Source organism: Belonocnema kinseyi, chromosome 3, assembly GCF_010883055.1.
Source record: "Belonocnema kinseyi isolate 2016_QV_RU_SX_M_011 chromosome 3, B_treatae_v1, whole genome shotgun sequence".
Taxonomy (NCBI): Eukaryota; Metazoa; Arthropoda; class Insecta; order Hymenoptera; family Cynipidae; genus Belonocnema; species Belonocnema kinseyi.
Window position 1 is genome coordinate 40,159,908 of NC_046659.1, and position 10,717 is coordinate 40,170,624.

General features: G+C 41.9%; 1 protein-coding gene across 5 annotated transcripts in view; it reads right to left on the bottom strand.

Annotated features, from left to right (window-relative positions):
- The window catches only part of LOC117170306 (carbonic anhydrase-related protein 10), a 395,033-nt gene that overhangs the window by 1,058 nt on the left and 383,258 nt on the right, over window positions 1–10,717 (bottom strand). The gene's annotated exons all lie outside the window — the stretch shown is intronic.

Sequence of the window (10,717 nt, forward strand, 5' to 3'; positions counted from 1 at the left end):
AAAGGTGAAGAAGAAAACTTGCGTAAACCAAGAAGCACTCGTAGAAGAGTACTTACAAGTATGCAAATAATAGAATAAGGAAGTAACGTAACCGATAACGAAACAAGACAACGAACCTAAGACGCAAAATAAGCTCACAGAATAAAGCCAAAAGACCAACAAATATCGGAGAAGACCAGAATATGTCTTTTAAGATGGAAAATTGGTTGAAAGGGAGTAAAAAAGAGTATCAACACGTAAATTTTAATATCGACCAAACAGGAAACTTAGATTGGAAAATACAACATCTAGATTTTACGGAAATATAAAACCTAGGATTCTAAACACAGCAATGCCATTAGCCAATAAAATGGGGATAATGTGCCACAAATCTGGAAAATTTCGACATTTTACTAACCAGTATTATGCTAAACCAAATTTTCACGAGGGAAATTTCCTAAAAGGATTATTGATCCAAGTAGGGAACATTCACGAGAAAGAAACAAACTATTTAAATGGACAAAAAATAAATCAGGAAGAAATGAAAGAACAAGAGGAATGCGAGGAAGGGCAAGAATATCAAGCACATGCGAGAAGCTCCTATCCATAAAAGGAAAACCACAAGAGGAGGAGAATACTGCTTATTAGTAAATTTCTTAGTTTCTATTAACATGATAAAAGAGATCAGCATCCCAGGCTGGCATGAAAAATAAAATTCAGGAAAAAAGTTACGTGAAAAATGACCAACATCAGACATTAGAAGCCGCCTACTTTCTCTACTTTAGAAAGACGACCTTTTCTTATTACTCCTATTGATTTTTGCCTATCAGAATCTAGAATGATAGGATTACCATTTCTAAAGAATTATGAAAGATATCTGCTAACGCCGTAATTCTTGATATATGGATTTTTTTACGGCAGTTATGTCTTATACAAGTCAACGGTACGCATTCAAACGAATATTTTGAAGGAAGTAAATACATAAAAAAGATATACTAGCCGGCATTTTCTCTATATGCTAGGAGGAATCATGGGCAACAATATGTAACTACGGATCAAGCTCGTTTAAATTGTCAGATAAAGTAACCTACGAAAAGATCCTCAACATACAGTGTCGAGACACCAATAAAAAAAGAAGCAAGCCTGCAGTAGGTCGTTCCCGCATGAGTTAGACAATTAGATAGTATGTGAGCTAAATGCTCGGGATGTGCATGATAAGCCCTGCAGTTATCATCGGGAAGGTCTTGGCGCAAAATTTGGCGACGGTATATTAAGACGGAAATGACACCGTCTTGGCAAGCCAATATGAAACGCCCGTACCAGACTTCAATCCGGGCGATTTAAGGAAAGCAAACGTTAGCTCACACGATATTGACTGATCCTCCACATTTCTGTGGAAGATACCCTGCATCCTCTTATCGAGGGGCTGTTCACGACAGTGTTTCTCTTGTGTTTTCCTAATCCGGACTTTCAGGAGTGAGAACTCGAGATAGATAAGATTTGATGCATTCTGCTCACTCCTAATACAGAGGTTAGGTCCGAGTGTATCAGCAGCCTCCTCCGCTGCTTTGTACAGAAATGCTCCTTTGCCCACTTCTTCGTGATTCCTGACCCTTTTAAGAAGAGGGTCTCTTCTATTTGCGACTCTATGTGCTGTACCCAGAATAATCCTGTTGTGAAGACATTCAGGACTCAATATTCCGCGACCACCTTCACGGCGTGAAATGTACTGATGAATAGAGTACTACCGGGACGGCAAGCATGTTCGTTGCAGATAGTTTGGTCCTCGCGGACTGTTCGGAAGATCAAATCTGTCGGATAAGACGTTTGTTTCTGCTTTGGAGAGTATCCTTTAAAGATTGCACATCCTGAATGCCGCTCTTTGGTGCGCCCGGGTATGTATAAGTCTCTCCAGCGCAAAGATGTTGTATAGCGCTTCTATCAACGAGCAGAGGATCTTCAGGTATGCCATTTAGTTTTCCTCGCTTCAAATAAACCTTGGCGCATCTGCATTTGCATTTCATGGCTGCATTTTTGCAGACACATCTATCGAGGAGCAGGTGCTCCTGACATCTCGGTACACCTTTCTTTGAGCCTCATTGTTCATACATTTATTTCCACACAGGTTCAATTACCCGAACTACTTCGTAGTCAGCAGCTTTGACTTGTTAAGTGTGTGATAACGGGCCCGTATTTCACGTGCGAACTTTCGAACCTTGGCGGTAAAATTCCTGCTGCATTATACACATAATAATTAATATCCCAGAGAACGGATTCTTCGGAAAAATGTCCACGAAGCTCGTCATTTATTTCAGACAGATCTTTAGACTTAAGAGAAACCTTGGTGTGGATGTTTCTCCGGGTCATAAAGCATCGCTCTTCCTCTATTGGATGACTGCAAGCGTTTGGTCTTAGTGTCGCCTCTCTTTCTCTGTTGCCGGCTGGTTCTAGCTGTGGTAGAGTAGGCGTTCATCTTACATAGCCCCTTTTTCGGAGTAGTTCGGCATGGTTTCGCAAACGTTCCTGCAAAAAGTGCTATAGCGCCGGGTGTTTCTCGCTCCACAGAGCATGCATTCGTGCCATGTAGCCCCGTTCAGGGGCCACAATCGCATCGTAGCACTCTAGCAAGTTGTGATTTAGTGGCTTCGTCCACCTAAATGTCCCGAGATTCGCCGATCCATCGCATTGAATCAATTTTTATTGGATCCTTTAGCTCTAGAGTGGTCGGCATTGTTGGCCGACCTATTGTCAGGAGCCCTGCGCAGTCTGTTGTTTTGAACCGCACTTATCACAACTATGTTTGGTGTTATCATCGTTGTTCCCAGGAGAAGCTAGGAAAACGGGTTCGTCCATCAGCTCCATCGTGCCATTCAGCTTTCGGCACGGTTTTAATACCTCCGCTTGGGGGTTACTTTCTTTGGGGCCACCCCTCGACAATTGTCGGCGATTGCCTGTTTATTTTTGTAACCACATTGGTCATTGGTCGATCCACGTCAGCAGGATCAGTGCTACGGCCAAAATTCAACTTGACCAAATAAAATGTTTAAGGGCTCATTTTAAAGCTTAAACACTAAACTTTAAGAGGCCGTGTATGACTTAAAAAAACAAAATAGCGGAATTATTATTGCGGCCATAAAATGAAAAATTTTAGGAAATAAATCAAGTCGCTGCTGCCGCCAAAAATTAACGCTATCAAACGAAATGCTTTAGGGCTCATTTTTAAGCTTTAACACCAAACAACAAACAGCCGTGTGCATCTTATCAAAAATCAAGATGGCGACATCAATATGTCGACCATAAACCGAATAATTTTAGAAAATCAATAAAATTTACGCTGCCACCAAATTTTAATGCAATCAAATTAAACCATTAAGGGCTCGATTTTAAGCTAGAACACCAAGCAACAAAAAGCCGTGTGCAGCTTGTCAAAAATCAAGATAGTGACATTAATATGGCGGTTATTAACCGAATCATTGTAGAAAATCAATCAAATCTACGCTACCACCTAAGTTTAACGCGATCAAATAAAATGCTTAAGAATTCATTTTGAAGCTTGAACACTAAAATAAAAAATCAGTCTGCGCCTTCAAAAATAAAAATATCGGCATCAATATGGCGGCCATTAACCGAACAATTTCAGAAAATAAATTAAATAAATTCGTGAAAATGTGTAGGACCAGAGAATTTTGTGTTTTATTGTTTAATTTTTTGTCTTTCTGTACATCAATGATAGATCAGGTCATGCATTTAAAAAATTACAAATTACGGATCCAATATGTCGGCCAAAAACTCCTAAAATGGTTAGTTTAGCCCGAATAAGGGTAAAACCGTCATTACAATGGACTTGATAGTGTGTTCATAAGTGTTCATGATATCCTTGGATATAAATGTATAATTAAAAATTCTAAATTCAAAATGCCGGATCTAATATGGAGGTTGAAAATTAAAAATTGCCAAATTTTGCTGATAATGGTCACTACGGGGTTTTTGGGGTCGCTGAGCACGAATATTGACTTAGATTTAAAAATTTTTTGCATGTCGGATGCAATATGGCAGCCGAAAATTTAAATATTGCTGAAAAATTTAACCTCAGACTTATGATAGTTGAATCTAAAAACCCTCATTCGCCATGCATTTGATTAGAAAACTCTTTAAAAAAATACTTGGGTGTTTTCAGATGCAATTATCATGAGTCTATGGTCAGAGTTTTCAGCAAAATTCAGCAATATTTTAATTTTCGGCCGCCATATTGCACTGCCGTTTTTAAACTTTCAAAATCAGAGTTAAGATTTGTGATCAGCCTTAAAACATATTTTTATGAAAGTTTGTTGCCCAGATTTTTGAAAGTTTGCACTTTATAGGCGCCATTTTTGATAACGTGTCCACTGTCTTTTGCAGTTCAGTGCTCTAGCTTTAAAATAAATTTTTTGGCATATTATCTAATTGCGTTTAATTTATTACATAGCATTAATTTCATTTATTTTCTTAAATTTTTCGGTTTGGCGATGTTGAGGACTTCTAGCTCGTTCTCCGTTTATTGAACCACCCCAAACGAGTGGAGTGGAACCGGGAGAGCAAGCATGTAAGCTGCAGAGACCTAGTTTGACTCTAACAGATTTGAAGACTAAATCTCCGAACAAAGTGCTTGTATATATTTTCGAGAGACTCCGTTACTAATGTCACATTCTGAATGGGGCTTTTATTCACGACTAGGTATATATAGGTCTTATTTAGAAAGTTGTAAAGACCTTATACAGTGTGTTCAAACAAGTTAGTGGCTTGTAATTCTCTGGGTTTGGACAAGTTGTCCTTTTCCAGTGGGAGCATAGTGCATCATAACACCAGGCATTGCGGAATGGGCTTTCCCGACTTTAAATAGGAGGTAAATATGAAGGCCAGACTTTGGTGTGTAGAAGTTAAGTTCTTCCGCCAGAAGTTCTTGATACTATCTGGTCCTGCAGCGGAAAAGTTATTCCTACACCTTATTGTTTTTTTCACCTCTTTGGCAATGATTGATGGACATTCCTTCTCAGATGTCCTAAGGTTGTCGCAAAACCCCTTCAACCGGATGGTATTATCAGTATCTTCTTGCAGCTTCAGTGTTTTCGGAATCTTGCATACGTCTCTCCAAAAAGCCTCTAAATCGTTGTTTGATTGAAGGTCCTTAGTTCACAAGCAAATTTTTGGATTCTTTCCGTGAATGATCTATCAGATGTTATGTAGTCAATCACATACTAAACACGGCACGCATTCTTTCTTTCTCATCTATTCTTTTTTTCAATTCATGCATGCGTCTTTTGGTACTTTGATCCATCGCCGATATTATCTTTCGATTTTAATAAGCCAAAGCTCTCGCAACACCAGAAACTAAACAATTGATGGTCCACATGTCGGACATATCCGAGATATCCTTACGAAGGAAGGCATCTATTTCAGTCGCATCTTGGAGCTTAGGAGAAACCTTTATGGTAATCTTGCTCCTTGTCCTGAAATTACTTTCATCTCTTAGAAGGCGCTTGCTTTTCGCAGTTAGTCTCAATGTTGATTGATTATCTTTGTCTGTAGCTTCTTCTTGTGGCGGTTGAGGAAGCGCTCCGCACATACGCGCTATAAAGCCTCCGCTAACAGGGGTAATGCTGGCATCGTAGCAGTCCAGCAATTCATCCTTGAGTTGATTCGTCTAATCAATATGTGTGTTTCTCTGACCCCAACGTCGTATTCCCATCTAAATGATTTCCAGCACCTCGGCCAGACGCTAGAGATCATGGCTATGTTAATAGCAGCGTGCGGGCGGCATATGAGAGTCACATCAATCCACAATACGGACCAATCGATGCGACGCACGCTAACACGGAAACGCACATTGTAGGAGGTCACCCGTTGGAACTCTTCCGCTCCTCCGAATTAATGAACGGAAGGCACATAGAGAATTCACAGGGCGGGGTAGAAAGTGGCTGAACGACGATGGAGCAGGGCAAGACAAGTCAGATGGCCTGGAACCAGAGGGCTAGGCGGTGGAGGCGGAAGGACCGATCCCAGACGAAGAACCGATTATCGATTTCGAATTATTAAAATAGGAATATAAAAATAGATCCCCAAGAAGGTGGAACCCTATCCAGATGGCATTAAAGTAGGCGGTTTCTTCTTCACCGTTATTAAGTGCCTTCCCTGCCTCGACGTTTGACCTACAAGGGTGATAAAATCGCGTAGTGTTGGAAAATAGGATAGTGCTGTGGACCATCGGAGATCCGACGACAGTAAATTTGAGGCGAACGTCTTCCTGCAGCAGGCCAGACGTGACCACATTTCGAACGAACCTGGATTGCATCAGAGCATAGCGAGGGTGTCTGCGACCGCCATTTTAAGTAACACGCGGGTTTATCCTAGGATATTTCTCCGTATCTCTACGTGATTCAGGTATATCTTAGATATCTAATGTGCTTCCTTTTCTTTGATGCATTGAACAGCAATAGTTGTTACAGACTCGTTGATGAACTCCTTGTGTTGTTTTTTGTTCAGTAAATATAAGCAATAGTAGTTTGGGTGATATTGAGCTGGTCAACCTTCCAGCTAACACCCGCACGTCTGCATCGATGCTCGGAGAGGGTTACTTCTATCTGGCGCCTTTTATAAAAACAAACTAGCTTCGATGGTTGTTCGTGGTTCAAAAGCGGTTTTCACTTTGAGCGGACAATTGGTCCCAGCGGGAACCTACGGTGGTTGTTTAACCCTTTCTAAAATTATATTATACCTACATATATATAATTAAAAGTTTGTCATAAGCACAATCGCAGAATTTCGCCGGGAGCGGGTGCTAATCTGAAAAAATGCACCCGAATCCAGCAAAACCGCGGTGAAATTTCCGCCACAACCACATCTCACGACCGTGAGATAGGTGGTTACAGTCTGTGCACCCTAACGACACGGAGCGACACAAGGAAAGCCGCCTATGACACAGGCGCCGAACGTGTCCTCGGGTTGCGGATAGAGGGTCCCTGTACCAAGGGTTTCTGCTGAATATGGTTACAAAAATAAATAGACAGTCGCGGACAATTGCCAGGCGTAGTCCCGAAGGAATTAACCCCCAAGCGGAGGTGTGAAAACCGTGCCGAAAGCTGAATAACACCTGGGTGAGGTGTCTAGAACGGTGACTCTGGGATACCGGGCGACCTATGCTGAGCAATCTAGAGCTGGGGGAGCCAATGAAAATGGATTCAATGCGATGAAACGGCGGGATCACGCGACCTTTGGGTGGACGGAGCGACTGAATCACGACTTGCTCGAGTGCTACGATGCTAGTGTCGCCCCTTAATGGAATTACATGTCATATACATATATATGACACAACTGCATGCTCTGTGGTGCAAGAAACACCCGGGAGCTATCGCACTTTTCGCATCAACGTCTGCGAAACCAAGTATCTGACCTCTGGGCTGTTAATTATTGTGTGTATAATGCAGCGACAGCTTTGGCCATGCGAACCGTAAAACAAAACCAACATTTGATCATAAGACCAAAAGACGGATGCATCAACTTGCCATAAAAATAGGCTGGGCAAGACAGTATGTGTCTCGCATTCAATGTGTGATTGACTGCATCACGTCTGGCAGGAATTTTACCGCCAGGGTTCGAAAGTTCGCGCGCGAACTCCGGACCCGTTATCACACACTTAAGAAGTCAAAGCTGCTGACCATCTGGCAGCATATTGTTGAGAGAATACGGATACTATCTGACGCTAAGAGAAGTCTAGAGGGGAGGGAGAGGTGGGTCAGAGAAAATCAACAGTTTCTCTCTCACCCATCTCGACTCGTCTAAGACCCTCCGGTTACTGTCGAACACCCATCCAAACCAGAGGAGGTCGAAGTATTTTGGAGAGTAGTCTACGAAGTGCAGCATAGACTGGACGAAGACTCAGAAAATATAAATAGCTTCAAGGAGTTATGTGTTGTCCTCACAACACCTGATAAAGAATGCCCACCCATCACTACCGAGAAGGTAAAAAAAGTATTAGGAGGGATGAAGAACTATTCCGCACCGGGACCAGATTGTATCAAAACCTTCTGGTGGAAGAAGTTTTCTTCAACCCATCAGCATTTGGCCTGTATTTTCACCTCATATTTCAAGTCGGAAGAGCCGATTCCGTAGTGGTTGGTGAAAGGACGCACAATACTCCTGCCGAAAATAGGCAACTTAGCTGACCCGAAGAATTACAGGCCTATAACTTGTCTGAACACACTTTATAAGATATTCACAGCTATCCTAAATGATAGGATTGTTCGGGCAATTTAACCTGTGTGGCAAGAAATGTTTGAACTACAAGGGTCAAAGAAAGGCGTAGCCGGATGTCGGGAGAACCTGCTCATCGATAGATGAGTCTTTAAAGATGCAGCATTCTATCAGCGTGACCTATCGATGGCCTGGATTGATTATCGGAAAGCTTTCGATTCGACCTCCTATACACTTATCATCTGTCTTTTGGAAATCTTAAAGGTTCACCCGCAAATAGTTAGGTGCGATATACTAAGGAAATTGGAATGGAATTTGGGTAAGACAAATGCGCTAAGGTTTGTTTGAAGCGAGGAAAACTTAATGGCATCCCTGAAGATCCTGAGCTCGTTTATAGAAACGCTATACGACACCTTTGCCCTGGAGAGAATTATACATACCTGGGCGTGCCACAGAGCCGCATTCAGGATTTGACATCTATAAAGGGTACTCTCCGAAGCAGATACAAACGTCTCATCTGACAGATTTGGTCTTCCGAACTGTCGGCGTGGAACAAAGTATCTGCAACGAACATGCTTGCCGTCCCGGTAGTACTCTATTTATTTGGAGTAGTTCCATGTACGAAGAACGAGCTCAGGTCCCTTGATATCGGGACAAGAAAGGTTATGCACATGAACAAAAGCATGCATCTTAAGTCTTCCGTTCCGAGACTGTACATCGCACACCGTCAAAGTGGTTGCGGCATATTGAGTCTTGAATGTCTTTACAGCAGGATTATTCTGGATATAGCACATAGAGTTACAAATGGAAGAGACCCTCTTCTTAAAATGGTCAGGAATCACGAAGAAGTGGTCAAAGGAGCGTTTCTGTACAAAGCATGCGGTGGAGGCTGCTGAAACACTCGGACTTGACTTCAGTATTAGGAGTGAGCAAAACGCATCAAGTATTATCTATCTTGAGTACTCACTCCTGAAAGCCCGGATTAAGATAGCACAAGAGAAAAACTTTCGTGAACAGCTCCTCGATAAGAGGATGCTCGGTATCTTCCACAGAATTGTGAAGGATCAGTCAATGCCTTGTGAGCTAACGTTTGCTTTCCTTAAATCGCCCGGATTGAAGTCTGGTACGGAGGGTTTCATTTTTGCATGCCAACACGGTGTCATTTCCACCTTAACATACCGTTGCCACATTTTGAGCCAAGACATTTCTGTTGATAGCTGCAGGGCGTGCCATGCACACCCCGAGCATTTAGCTCACATACTATCTAGTTATCCAACTAATGCGGGAACGACCTACACTCAAAGGCACAATGCGGCACTAAGAGTGCTTTATTACCATCTCTATCACTCCTACGGCATTAACCTTAATATCGCTCCTCTAAATGCTCCTAGGGAAATCGAGTCAATTGTCGAGAATGGGAAGTGCCGCATATACTGGAACTTTATGTTCTCGACCATTGTTTCTGTTGCTCACTGGAGGCCTGACCAGCTGACAAAAACTGACAAAAACATCATAACCAAGGAGAATGAAAAGAAAGAGGGGTATCGAGATCTTATAAGGGAGTTGCAATGATTGTACCCGGAATATTCTGTTAAACTAATCGTCCTTATAATCGGCGCTCCTGGAGGATCCAAGCTTTCACTTTCTAATGGCCTAAAAAGCATCCCTGCGTGTCAAGAATATGTTAAAACATTTGCGGGAAAATGCAGAAGGATCGTCGTATTGATTCCTTTACAGACTGTAACCTCCTATCGCACGGTCGTGAAACGTGGTTGTGGCTGATATTTTACCGCGATTTCGCTGGGAGCGGGTGCAATTTTCCAGATTAGCACCCGCTCTCTGCGAAATCCTGCGGTTGTCCTTATGACAAATTTTTACTTGTTTACATATTCCTGATGAAGTGTTAGATAAGAACAGGGGTTTGAAAAATATAGTTTATCTGACCAATCACAGAGGTGCTTCCCGTTAAACCCACAGGGACTTAATTAACATTATTTCTGATCTGCACGAGAATTTGAAAAGCGCTAGGAGTATCACTCACATTATTTATTTTAAATTTACAAGAGTTTCTTTGGGCCCCTGCATGATTTTAGAAAGGGATACACATAGTCTTAAGCGCTTATGAAAAAACATCTCTGAATTAACCATAGGTGTACTCTTTGTAGCATGAATGCCTCTGTGAGGAACCTAAAACGAAGGTACAAATATACTGTTATAAGATAAAATTCACCCTTATAACAAGCAATTATATGCAAGACTAATTCTGTTGACGGAATCATCTGCCTTCCTGCACTGACTACTGAATAGAGGCTTGAAAGAAATATTTTATAAATCAGTGTACTGAAAGTAAATGTAGGAGCCTTTGCTGACGGAAACGGGACAAGAATTAGAGAGGTAGTTGCAATATGACGATAAGCAGGAACTAATGGATAAATACAGAGGTCCACGAAGGAATATTAACGTCCGACAAAAACAAGACGCGAGTATGAATGAACCAACTCACATATTTAGG